We start from the raw sequence: 13,614 nt of genomic DNA, 5'->3' as shown, positions 1-13,614 counted from the left end.
GCGATTGGCTGGCAACCAGTTCAGGGTGTACCCCGCCTATACTGCCCATAGCCAGCTGGGATAGGCTCCAGCATCCCCGCAACTCTTGTGAGAAGCAAGCTGTTCAGAAAATGGATGGATGTTCAAGGATTGTGAACTCATTCCACTCGTGTCGAGGCATTCGGAATGTTAAACATTCAACCGATATTGGGCATTTTGACGAATATCGGTATTTTCAAATCTTCTTTCAAAAAGGTAACGCTAAAACCATTTAAATCTCAGGGAACTATTTATTTAAAATTTCAGTTACCATAAGAGATGCTGCTGACCATGGAAACCTTCTGAACCTTTTGTGTTTGTTCGATGTTAAAACAAATAAATGTGTTTCTCGGTCCCATTTAACTTTTTAAGACATAGGCCTACTGATAACCTTGAAAGCTGCCCGAACATTCTACTTCATTTGTATTGAAAAAAAATGTTGACGGCAATATTTTCCCCCATTTTTTACTGAAAATGAATATCGGCTTCAAATATCATTTATCAGCCTCCTTGACTACTAATAATTGGCATCAGCATCGACCCTGAAAAAATATTTTTGGTCTATCTCTATTCAGGACTGTACTGGCACAAATAATCGGTCCTGGCATTTTGATTTAGGCCCACTGGCCCAGCCCGATTCCTGACCACCCTTGGCCATCATATAGCTCTACCACTCACATTTTTTGGTTCTGTATGCTCTCTATATTGTTAATGGATTAATGAGCTGCTCCTTCTAAGTTGTGGGCCGATCTCTCGGGGTAGAATGGAGGAAAATAATAACTGAATAGCAGCACATCTGCCCCAAAAGACACCGGCCCACCGGGCATCTGCCCTGTATGCTAGATGGCCAGTCCAGCCCTGTCTCTATTTCCTCACCAATCAGCTCCGCATGTGGTTTTCAAACAAAAATCCAAATGCATGGAACGTGTTTGTTTTTCCCGGTGTGTTTCCCAGGAGTCACTGCAGTGGAAACCATCCATTAACTTCCCGACTGGTCAGTCGGAGTACTGTAATAGGTGCGAGGGAAATGCTTGCGGAACCGCCGATTTATTTGCCGCCACTCTCACTTCCTCCAATCTAGTGCTGCTTGATGGTTGCAGCGCTGCTGAAAATAGCAGATAGCACATCTCCGGATGAAAGGTGCCTCAAGGGTGGCTATCAGGACGGAGGCGCGCAAAGTATGCACCTCGCTCACATGCACATGCCGGCCCTCGGGGTCTCGGGGAGTGATGAGAGCTGACAGTGGTTTGTGTGCGATGACTACTTGTGTTTGTGATCCGCAGCCACTGAGCCGCCTCCTTCACAAATCTCCGGCGCCAGAAATAAGTGCCAAAAGATCGCCCCGTATCACAAAGCCAGCGCTGTTTTTCTAAATCAACACACAAGGGACGACTCTGGAGAAACACATTTTCCAAAATGAGGACGATTGTCAGTGGTCCATATCGTGGAAAATCCTCAACAATAGATAGCTAGAAATGATGTAAAGGTCTATATCTGGCTACATTTTTCTCATGCATAATTAACTCATTCAGTGCCATTGACGGCTATACACGTCAAAGTAGGGCTGTGCAATTAATCAAAATTAAATTATAATTTCAATGATTACACTCCACAATTACAAAATCAGCATAATCGCAAAGTAAAAAGATTATTGAGTTGTTTAAATTTATACATTTGCAACTTTTTTTTTATTTTAAAATTATTTGATGAATTTTGTTTCATCCAAAAATAACTTGCGTAAATATAGTGTTTCAAATAATTTTATTTGTCTTTTTTTTATTTGTTTTTTACGTTTAAAAATGTTCTTGTTTTATACCAAAAAATACAAAAAATATTGCCCTACTGCACAGTGCATATGCTGCACTCCAACTTTCACGTTTTTGCCAACATAAATAAATATATATTATCATAAATTCTTTTTGCTCCAAAACTTACTTATAGTGTTTCTATTTTTTTATTTTTTTTCCTAATTTGGTCCTAATATATTTTAAACGCTTAAACATTTTCTTGTTTTGTGCTAAAACATAAACATAACCGTTTGAATAATCGTGATTTCAACTATTGCCAAAAAAAAAAATCACGATTATTATTTTTTCTCCATAATCGAGCAGCCCTACGTCAAAGATCCATTTTTACTGGGCTGGCAGTGAATGAGTTAATGTGTGCATTAGGCACTAAACAACGGTAATGATTTCAAAGCGCTGACCAGTAAAATTCAACTTGAATTGAGGGTGTCAGCTGAAGGTCCCGGCGATGTAATTTGGAACGCTTGCACCGGTGCACCTTTGCCCGCCCTGCGTGCGAGATGCCACCGTAATGGGCCACCGTATGCATAAATCATGAGACGGCTTCCCTCTTTTTAACATGACATGCAAACCACAGCAAAGTGTTCATATTTGGAACGTGCACTTTTATGTCTCATTAATGCAGCCTCAAGAATGTGTTTTGCACTGTAGCCAATATGTAAAAAAAAAATAAAAAATCATATTAATTAATGACACAGCACTGTCTCCAAGTCCTATAAGCAAATTCCTTGTGTAAAATACAAATCATTTCACATAGCTGGAAATGATAAATTCATCCCTATAATTATGCTTATGATACATGTCAATGAGCAAACAAATTTCATTAATGGATTAAAAGCTAAAAATGGTTTGTTATCCAGCATTGAGCGGCAAAGAGGATTAGCCAGCAGGCACATTAGACTTATCATCGTATGCTAATGACAAATGATTAGTAATCAGTAGCTCCCCTAAAAGCAGCAATAGGGAGTTAAAAAGAAAAAGAGAAAGAAAATAAGTAGAAACAAAAAGAGATAAACTAGTTTTGAACTATTCGGAACACAATCAAGCCTAATTACTGATGGATGGACACAAATGAAGCTTCATGAAACTTTCATGAAGCACATGATATTTTTTTTTCCCCTAGATGGCACTCTTGGTTTCAAGCTGCAGTGGAAATGTAATCACTTTCCATTGCACTAACCTTCATATTTAAATGAACAGCACCATCTAGAGGAGTAAAAAATATTGCAAGTGCTTCATGAAGCTTCATTTTCCCAGAATGCTTCTGTGTCCAAAAAAAGAAAAAAGAAAAAAGTACATATTTCTTAAAAAAAAAAAAAAGGAAAAAAAAGGCAGTACTATATTATGAATCCGGCAATAATAAAAATAAAAAAAAATTAAATTAAAAATAAAAATTAAAAAATGAAAAAAAATAGTTATAAATGCTTTTTAATTAACAAAAATGAATGAGAATGCTGGTAAAGATTAAAAATTGATTTTTAAAAATATTTTTAAAAACTGACTCAGAGGTACAAATTCCAACATTTTTGTGTAACATAAACATTAGAGTACAGTATTGTAGCACAACATACGCTGTTCAGGCTCCATGCCCATCCCAATGGAAGAGGAACAAGTCCTCTGTTTCAACTGAGATGTTTTTGCCGAAAGTGGAGGGGACGTGCCCCACCCCCATCCCAGGTGCCAACTGCACCCATGTTCACAAGGAAGCATTCAGAAACATCCTGGTGCAAATTTTGACTCTCCAGCTTGTTTAGGAGCCTCCTCTTGCTCTGGGTCGTACTTGCAATACTTTCTCCAACAGCCATATTTTGCTCAGGATTCACACACTGAACCAGCTGCTCTTAATATTTTAAGACATCTGGGAAATCAAATGTGTGGAAAAATCGCATAATATACCTCCTAGTTTCCACTATGACTAGAATATTATCTGTAAAATTGTGAGACAGTGTGCATGTTGATGTCTTCATTTGTGGAGTATTTTATTAGCAGTCTATTTACATTATCTGCACTATGGAAATGAATGTTCAAGTGCATATTTAAGTCTACATGTTGACTCTTCTCCTCGTCTTTTTGCTCATATGTTGCAGCCGTACCCTCCATGCAGCCTATTTCTAGTCCCTGCAGCTCCCCCTGCCAAGGTTTTGTTTCTATGGGTGAGTGGTCTCTGAGGGCTTCATTTAGACCGGCTGGTCACCCCTGCCTCAGATTCATGTTGGAGCACCAGGCCAATTCACACGGATTTGCTCTGGCATGTGCACTAGGCTGTGTTAAAGGTCTCAGAGAAACAAAGTGTGACACACATGGTAAGGCAATACACGCGGATTCACAGCCGTGTGGTCACTTGCTTCACTGATGCTTTCTCCCTCCTGGTCTTTGTCCATCCCACAACAGGTAGTGATTCATAAATAAATATGGCAGGCTCAAGCTATCTCATTGAAATGGTTTGTGCAGGATGTTATTAACTCATTCACTCCCAGCCATTTTCATGTTCTATTGCTATCAAAACATGGAACCGACCAAAAGAAAAATGTGTCTCTTCTTTCATCAGGAAAAAAAAAAAAAAAAAAAAAAAAAAAGTACGGTATATTTTTTTTATGTTCTGTAGCAATTAGCATTAGAAATAGCTAAGTTTCATCATTATTCACAAACCTGTTGAAAATACTGGGAAAAAGAGCTTGTTGCAACATGGACCTCGTTGATCTCTTATACTTTGCTGCCACCTGCTGGCCGTTTTTTTTTTTTTTTTTTTTTTTTTTTTTTTTTTTTTTTTTTAATAAGTACCATCGCTTTAAGCAACCGCTTCAGGTCAGAAACTGCATCAAAGCCTTCATACAAAGACTCTAGCATACAAAAACCTAAAAAACGTATAAATATGTTTTTGGGAGTGAATGAGTTAATACTGATCCCATGGAGAAGCCAAACTCTAATCCCAGTCATCTTATGAAATCAACAAGGTTGCCACAGTTTCCTTGCTTTACTGATTACTTTATTTAAAAAGTAACTGTATTAAATTACAAGTTACTTGAATAGTTACATTTAGCAGACACTGACTACTGCTTCTTGTTTTTTTTATTTTAAAGACATCTAATTAGAGGCATCCTTATTTATTTGGCAAATTGAACTATTAAAGTTGCAATGGTAAAATTCAACATTCATAACGTACATTGTTTATAAATTTGTGTGCTTCCTACGGTTTACTATTCTGGTGTGAGTGTGAATCCATACTACCATGTGATCCTTTTTTTGGGCATTGTGTTATTAAAGGGGCTGTTTGCCGGATTCACTCAGGAAAATGCACTTTTTAAATACAGGATGTACACACTTTAACTTTCTCTCAGTCTACACATCTGTTTTTTGTTAATCTTTTGTGGTAATTTCGTCCTAACCCCCCCCCCCCCCCCCCCCCCCCCCAGCCTGTATTTTGTCATTTTGTGTTTGTTTTGTAAACAGTGGGACGTTTCAGTGGAAAGACAGTGTTTACAACCCTCCAGCCAATCGCAGAGCGGGGCGGTGGCGTGTCGCAAACGGGGCCGGGCGAACGTGTCAGCTGCGTGACGTCACTCCCGCGGCAATTTGAAAGCACGCACGGATTTTTTTTTTCTTCACTCACTCATTCACACACATAAGATTCTGTGAGTGAGTGAGTGAGTGAAAAAAAAAAAAGGTGTCACTCTCACAAATACTGATGTTGCTATCATATAGCAAATAATATTTAGCAAATCATATATCAGTTGTCATTTAGATATCAGTGTAATAATTATTTGACTGGAAATAATAACTCAGATTAGTCCGGCACCACCTGAACTCAAATTATCTACAGTGACAGACTTTTCCTTTCACCTCCAGGGACTCAAAAGCGACTTCAAGAAGTTTTAGCTTGATGAGGCCCTGCTGCTGCAACGCAAGCACCTCCATCATCCACCTCACCCCGGTAATGAACCGGTGCAGCCAAAAGCAATGACTTCAGAGATTTAAGTGGAACGGAAAAAGCCACGATACAAATATCGCACTGATTAATGGATGCCCCCTGAATTGGCGGAATATGTTATCATCACGATTTCCACATGCTGAATCAATTTATTGTCTTGGGACTTTTCGGTCATCTTCCATAAATAAGGTGCGTTCGGTTTCAGCGAATTCACATACAGGGAGATAATGAGTCATTTAATGAAACGTAAGGAACGGGTCATTGTGGATGAACCCCAACGACTCCGCTTTAATGAAACTCGGTGCGCACTTTCATGTCCAATCAAAGCTTTGAGGAGGCCGAGCGACGAGCTAATCCAAACATTGCCGTTCTACGAGACGATGGACTTTTGTAGTGTTTAAAGACAGATCCATCATGACCCCTCTTCAACATTTTCTCTTTCCAAGTGCAACAGCCTCCAAAGCATTTGTTTGACACCGAGCAAACTCAAGTGACTGATGCTCTTGCATTCCGAAATCTCATTACTATGAAAGCTCCTTATATAATCGAGTTAGACATTTCACAGTCTATTCCTAATCCTGCACTGAGAACATTTTAAAAGTCAGCTTCCGTGTCCGACACCGTCTAATCCCTCCTTTTAATGTAACAGTTCGTTTTACTTAGCTAGTTACTTAGTCGCTCGCTCGCTCGCTCTCTCAGCTATAATGAAAGGAGAGTGTATGAACCATGCAAAGAACAAGTGTTTGACTCTGGAGAAAAAGTTTTTCCTGGCTATGCACCATGTCCTTGTTAGGGGTTTTGCTTTCCAAAGCAAGGTCAGAGCATCCAGCAACTTTTAGCTTTATTAGCCGAGGGCTTGTCCTGAGGCGCTAAGTGGCTCTCACACAACAGCACAGATTGCAACCTCTGATTGCGCCTTACGTCTGGCTCTCTTACTTTTTCATGTTTTTTTTTTCTCCCTCCTCTCTGCTGCTGCTTTCTGTATTGAAGTTTTCCCGCAGCTCAGCCTCAGCAGCGTGGCTCCTCTTCTCCTCCAATCCTCCTCATTAGATTCTCCCCGGATAACCTGAGCAGAAGCCCCTCTGCCTCCCCACCCCCCTACGTCTCTCCATCCCCTTTTCCAACCCCGACCACAGGATTCATCAGCTGGCGACGAGCGACCTTTGACACCGGCGCCTCGCAGGCAGGATTACCATTGAGTCCGGCTCATGCTTTGTTCCTCGCAGCCGAGGGAGCAGAAAGACTCTTTAATGAAATTCAAACTTTGGGCGTGTGGAGAGCTAGACATGTGAAGACCTTCTTGGCAATGTGTGGAGATCAAAACACCTTGAGCCAAGCCGAGAAGCAGGGAAGTGTGTTGCTTTGCTCGGTGAATGCACAATGATAATGAGGAACAATGGTTGCCTTGGATGAGAGCCAAGGACTCCAACAAGTGCCTTCAATTACTTTTCATTTACTTTTCTGAAAAGTCAGAGTTTCAATCAAACAAGAAACAAGGGCGCTAAAATGAGTAAATTCCATGTAAAGTACCCTCGTCATTCCCGATTGTGTCAAGGAAGTCTTTCATTTTAACTAGTGTTGTTCCGATACCGTTTTTGGCTCCCGATACCGATACCAATACCCAGCTTTGCAGTATCGGCCGATACCGATACCATACCGATACTTAAGTTTTTTTTTTCCTCAACATGAAAAAGCTGTCCTGCCATTGGTTCAGAGCATTCAAGGGCCAATAGGATATCTTAGATCGGCATGCAGTGAGTGTTGTGCACAAGCAAGACACAAGATGCTGCATCCAAAATCCTATATTAGCGTTGGAATTAATGCTATCGGCATGTTACTTGTGAGTAGTCACCGATACCGATACCACTGTTTTTATGCAGTATCGGCACCTCAGCCGATACCAGTATCGGTATCGGAACAACACTAATTTTAACATACAAACCATCCCAATATCAATAATGTGGATGCCGAGTACTAATATTGGATCGAGACTAGCGCAATGAGAGCCAATACAGTTTCAGTTTCGGCATAAATGCACCCCGGTGGTTTGATCAAACAGGTGACAGCCAGGTTGACGGACACGGCAATTTTTCTGTCAGCGCCAAGCAGGGACAGTTTGGCCCCGCCCATCATCCCCTCCAACTCCCCTCCCCTCCTGTGCTTTGTCTGTCATGTGACTTAGCAGTGCAAAAGGCCTAAAGTACAAATTATATATATTTTGAAGAAATTACCTCTTGTGTTGAGTTGAATATTCTGATTTCATTTTTTGTAATGTCATTTATGTTTTATTTTATTTTATTTTGTGTATGTAATTTACAATTGTATGTGACATTCTGTTTGACTCTATTAATTTTCTTTTTGTAGACTACTGTTCTCTTGGCAAAATGTTTGATTGTTGCCATGTTTGTATGTTTTACAGCAAATAAAAAAAAAAAAAAAAAAAAGCTTCTGGTTGTAATGTTTTGTTTTTTGCATCGGATCCCCTGAATACATAAAATAACACAACAAAATAATTGCTTTGTTCATTTTCTTTATTAATATTAGTTGTTGAAAACATGTTGCACTTGCAAAATAATTGGTTTGATCATTTTCTTAATTAATATTTGTTGTTGAAAACATGTACTTGCAAAATAATTGGTTTGATAATTTGCTTTATTAATATTTTTTGTTGAAAACATCCATCCATTTTCTTAACCGTTTGCTCCTCACAAGGGTCGCGGTGGTGCTGGAGCCTATCCCAGCTGGCTTCGGGCAATAGGCGGAGTACACCCTGGACTGGTTGCCAGCCAATCGCAGGGCACACAGAGACGAACAACCATCCACACTCACAAGCACACCTAGGGACAATTCGGAGCACTCCAATAACCTGCCATGCACGTCTTTGGAATGTGGGAGGAGACCGGAGTACCCGGAGAATGGGGAGAATATGCAAACTCCACCCAGGAAGGCCGGAGCCTGGACTCGAACCCGAGTCCTCAGTACTAGGAAGCGGACGTGCTAACCACTCAGCACCGTGCAAAATAATTGGTTTGTTAATTTCCTTTGTTAATATTTGTTGTGTAGTGAGAATTTTGAACTTATTTACATTTTGTTTTTTGTCATTAATATGGTAGATTCCGAACAAAATGTGGTGGGGAAAAAACTATTTCCAGTGATTTGTGCTTTATTTCAGAAAAAAAACATTGACAATATTGGATAGTATTTTATATTTACCAGTAAACATTGTCCAAATTATTATCTGGCTTTAAACTGTTTAATAATAAAAAAAGAAACGTGACAAAAAACACCTAAAAGTCATGAAAATAATTGTGATTTTAGGCATTGAGCAATTTGATGGCGCAGCAACCTTAAATATTAAAAAGCTAAATTCAGAATAAACTTGTTGGAGTTGCATAAACAGCATGTTGCAGGATGGTGTTATGGTACAGTAAAGTCTGACTGTGTTTGCGACAATGTGGTATACCATTCTGGGGTGGGTGTTTTTTTTGTTTTTTCTCTTTTTTTTTTTCTTTTTTATTTGCTCTTTCCACAGTTATTGAAAAAAAAAAACAGAGATGGTTGATTGTTTTGAGTTGATGTATGTATATTGTTGGATGTTAAATAAATCTTTATAAAAAAAAAAGAAAAAAAAAGTGCCATTCAATTAATTGCCCTCATTTCTCAACATTTTTGATTGCTTGCATTCTACAATAGTGCCTGATCTGCTATTGGGCCTAAGGAAATGAGCAAGGCATCGGTAGATGTGCCAGAATTATTCAGTGGCTAAATGAAAACAAAATAATAATAATAATTTGACCTAAAACAAAAGTATTTATGTTTTAGTTTATTGTAGCCCTATTCCCCTTTCTTGACAGATAATGTCTATTTTACAAACGTCCAGTATGAAGAGGCAGTTTATTGAAAAGAGGAAAAAAAGAGAATCTGAAGCCTGATAAGCTCTTCCATATGGTACATTGAGATGAGACTCCAAAATTCTCACCAAAAAAAAAAAAAGAAAGGCAAGGAAGAAAAAAGAATAGCAAATCCTAAAGGCCTCATCAATCACCAGGGAGCAGACTAAATCGCTGGAAGCCCTGCTCTGCTTTTGTCATTGACAAAAAATGGCTTTCCATAGAAAAACGAGGGAGATCACACAGCCCGGTCCTGTATTGATTTTTATGGCGGATGATGGGGATGCTGGGTAGTGGAGGCGATGCTCTCCGAGCAGATGTCTAATGGTGTTTAGAGACTCTCTACTTTATCAAGCCAGGCCAGCACTGACAGTTAGATGCTGGAGGGCAATTAAAATTAAAGCCTAGCTGATTAGAATATCATATTCATCTGGATGGTAATTACTATGTCTGGCTCCGTATAAATAATTAATTATGCAAAACCCATGCAGCTGCCCACTGGCTAGAGTTAACTGACTTTCTGTCAACGTCTCACAGTTCGAGAAAGGATAAAGAGATTTGGGGAAATAAGCTCTTTAGCCGCTATCTGGAAGCCCGCTGGGGTGCGCGCGGCGCGCCCGTTGAAACAGTGGCGGCGTGCCCTCTGTGCGTGCAGGTGGCTTTAACGACGCATGGCGAGGGTGCTTGTTGTGCATGTAGTCACAATTTGGAAGAGAAAAAAAAAAAACACTCTCCTTGCCCTCTCTGACTCCTCATCTTACACTCGTCTCACTTTGTGACGTTTCACTTTGTGGAAAAAACTAAACAAAAAAACCTGCTGTCGCTGTCATCCAATATTTTTGAATTGCATAGACAAAATCACATTCTTGTCATGCTAACATAACAATAAGTTAGCCACTGATTACTTTAGTGACACTTCACGAGTGTCATTCTTAATATTTTTATTAGGGATGGGCGAGGACCGATACCAGGTATCGGTATCGGGCCGATACCAGCTTTTTTTCAAGTAATCGAGTACTCGTGACGCAGACGAGTACAAGCGACCGATGGCAGAGGGGGAAGACGTTAAGTGAGTCCTCCTTGCCTGTAAGTGGCGCTAGCTTGCAGCAGTTTTTCACCAAAACTTCACCGGTTTGGAAATACTTCAAAATTGTGAATCTTAAACAAAAAGAGCATTTTTGTGTTTTATTTTGAGTGTTTATTGAAGAGTGACTGTGCTATTTTTTTTTGTCAAAATTAAAGTAAATATATTTGTTTAAAAATATCTTTTTGTGATTTTTTTTTTATTTGTCAAAATGTACTACTGGTATCGGCAGTTGGTATCGGTATCGGTGAGTACTGAGGGTCTGAGTATCGGTATCGGTCTGGAAAAAAAAGTGGTATCGAACATCCCTAATTTTTATTTGTTGATCACAGTAAGTGATACCATGTACTGAAAATTTTATTTAAATCCATTGTCTGGAACGTACCGTGCTCAAATAAACTAACTAAACTAAACTAAATTAGGCTAAGCTAAACTAAGCAAAGATAAACTAAACTAACTTAAGATAAGCTAATTTCAACTAAGATGAATTCAACTAAGCTAAATTAAGCAAAGCTATCCATCCGTCCGTCCGTCCGTCCATCCATCCGAGCCACTTTTCCCCACAAGGGTGAAGCAAAACTAAAGTAAGACAAATTAAGCTAAAATAAACTAAACCAAGCTAAATTAAAATATGATAACCTAAACTACATTAAGCTAAGACAAACATTCTAAATTAAAATAACTACTGTTGATCACAGCTAATAGAGGAACAATTCAGTATAGGTCGCTTGCACATGTCGTCACTTCCGCCTCGGATTTCTCGTAGTCGCCATGCTGGGTGGCCTCCATTTACGTAGCGATTCGGTCTAACACGTATCTATCACGTTTGTTTTCTGCGTTTAAAATGGTACATTGTTGCTGCATCGTTGGCTGTTCGAACAAAGCCAAGGGGGAAAATGGTCGGTCTTTTTTCCGAATTCCGAAAATAATTAGGAACCAGGGCCTGGAGACAGAGGAGTGCGGACTCCGGAGGGAAGTCGTTACTTTGGGCTCGTGTGTGCAGCGATCACTTTGTGAGCGGTAAGCTTGTTTACCTTTATTTAATGCATGAGGATTAATAACGTTTCGACCGCCCATATATGGGCAAGTTGCTTATGTTTTGGATTCATGAGCAAGCAAGTTCGGTAGTACAAGCTGGCTAGCGGACGTTAGCCGAAAGCTAACATCGAACATTTTCACCCAAGTAGTGCCAGTGCAAAGTGTTTACTGCTGAAATTGGATTGATTAGTCTTGGGCTTTTAATGCCGATAACATGTTTTTTTGGTGGCAAAATGTAAACTTGGAAAAAAAAGAGACAGAAGGGGCTGATGCAAGAAAACAGACCCCCGGGGGTGATGCAAGAAAACAGACCCCCGGTAGCCTACACATCATGCTGAAGAACTTATTCACGGCCACCCTACTGCGGCAAAATAACCAGTCTTTCCATATTTTATTTGTTTATATATTTGTTTATTTTAACAGGTCGCCCTGCGCCCGTTTTTCTGTCCAATCATCCCGACTGGGCTCCAACATTAAAGTTGGGTCCCAAGTTACAACATCTATGTCTCAGCCCAGTCGGTGCCAAGATATGAACGTGCACAGGAGAGACAAGCAAAGAAAAGACGACTCGAAGTGGCAGATTGTTGCAGTTATGCAGCCAGATGGCTCCAGTAACCTGTACCCTCAAGTACTGCTGACATCATTGACTCTGGTATGCCACTCAGAATTCATTACATGATATATTGTATGCATGAGTGAATGTATGTGTTTGTTTGTGTGTGTACACGCACCTTATATTTTAGAGACATTTGGAAGTGTTTATAGAAATAAGTATTTGCCTGTAGCAATGTTCATACATTAAAAAATGCAACAAAATGTGTACATTTCTTTTACACTGACAAAAAAACTATACTACTTTACTATATTAAACCTATTACTGGTACCGTATTTTTTTGTGATTTTTTCTTTATTTTTTTCTTTAGGGATCTCATGCCACACCGACTTGATTGCCAATGACATGATGGAAACGAAGGCGAGCATCAAAGCATTGGAGGAGGACAACATGCGACTGTTTGTTTGGCGCTAATAAAGGCAGCGTTTATACAAATTCTATTGTTGGGTTTGTTTACAAAGCTATACATAATACAAATGACAGGATTTGACTCAATGTGCAATATGGTCCCTCTTAAAGTAATGGCATAAATCTGTATTATTTCTAAAAGCACAAAAAATGAAGTGAATAATGATTAGATGTAGTCATTTCAGGGTTAAAAATTGAACTGTTAATTAATGTAGTTTATTTTAGCACAGGTGCCTGCCTACCATCCTGAGATGACGGTATGATGTAATGTTGATGGGGTACGCAATGACTTTCATTATGCTATGTACAGAGGAAAAAGTTGCTCTCTTTTAAATTTGTTTAATGTAAGACAAGTACCAGTACTGTGTTACAGTTTTCCCAATAATCCTTGTTTCACACTTGTCACAAAACTACTGTCCTTTTGGCAGTCTAGATTGGCACACTTCAAGTGATATCATTTGATTTTACAATCTGCTGCAGCACAAAAAACTACTTTTATTCCGCATCTTTGAAGTACATGAGCAAGTGGTAGGTGACAGCGGCTGAGCAGGAACACTGGAAGTCCACTGCTGATCTAGTAAATGCTCTCCCGAGCAGTTCAGGTAAGGAGGGGATTTTGGGAAAAAAAAACTCTGGCTTTTCCAACTGGCCAAAACGAGCGATCTGGGTGGACTCGCTCAATCACACTTTGTCCACACCACAAAGTCGCAGAAGTCCGTCCAGTTAAACTCATCTGTGCCTGAATCTGAAAATATTACAAACATTGTAATGAAAATATGAAACATAGAATTAAATAAGAAACTACAAAAAGTAAAGCCATACATACCTGG

General features: G+C 39.5%; 1 long non-coding RNA gene across 1 annotated transcript; it reads left to right on the top strand.

Moving 5' to 3' along the window:
* The first annotated feature begins 11,515 nt into the window (after positions 1-11,515).
* Positions 11,516-12,830, top strand: LOC144031966 (uncharacterized). The gene is made up of 3 exons (XR_013287641.1): positions 11,516-11,745; positions 12,187-12,415; positions 12,687-12,830. It is a non-coding gene; the product is annotated as an uncharacterized LOC144031966 (long non-coding RNA).
* Positions 12,831-13,614: the final 784 nt, after the last annotated feature.

Source organism: Festucalex cinctus, chromosome 12, assembly GCF_051991245.1.
Source record: "Festucalex cinctus isolate MCC-2025b chromosome 12, RoL_Fcin_1.0, whole genome shotgun sequence".
Classification (NCBI taxonomy): domain Eukaryota; kingdom Metazoa; phylum Chordata; class Actinopteri; order Syngnathiformes; family Syngnathidae; genus Festucalex; species Festucalex cinctus.
The sequence above is the reverse complement of the archived record's forward strand: the minus strand, read 5'-3'. Positions and strand labels throughout refer to the sequence as shown.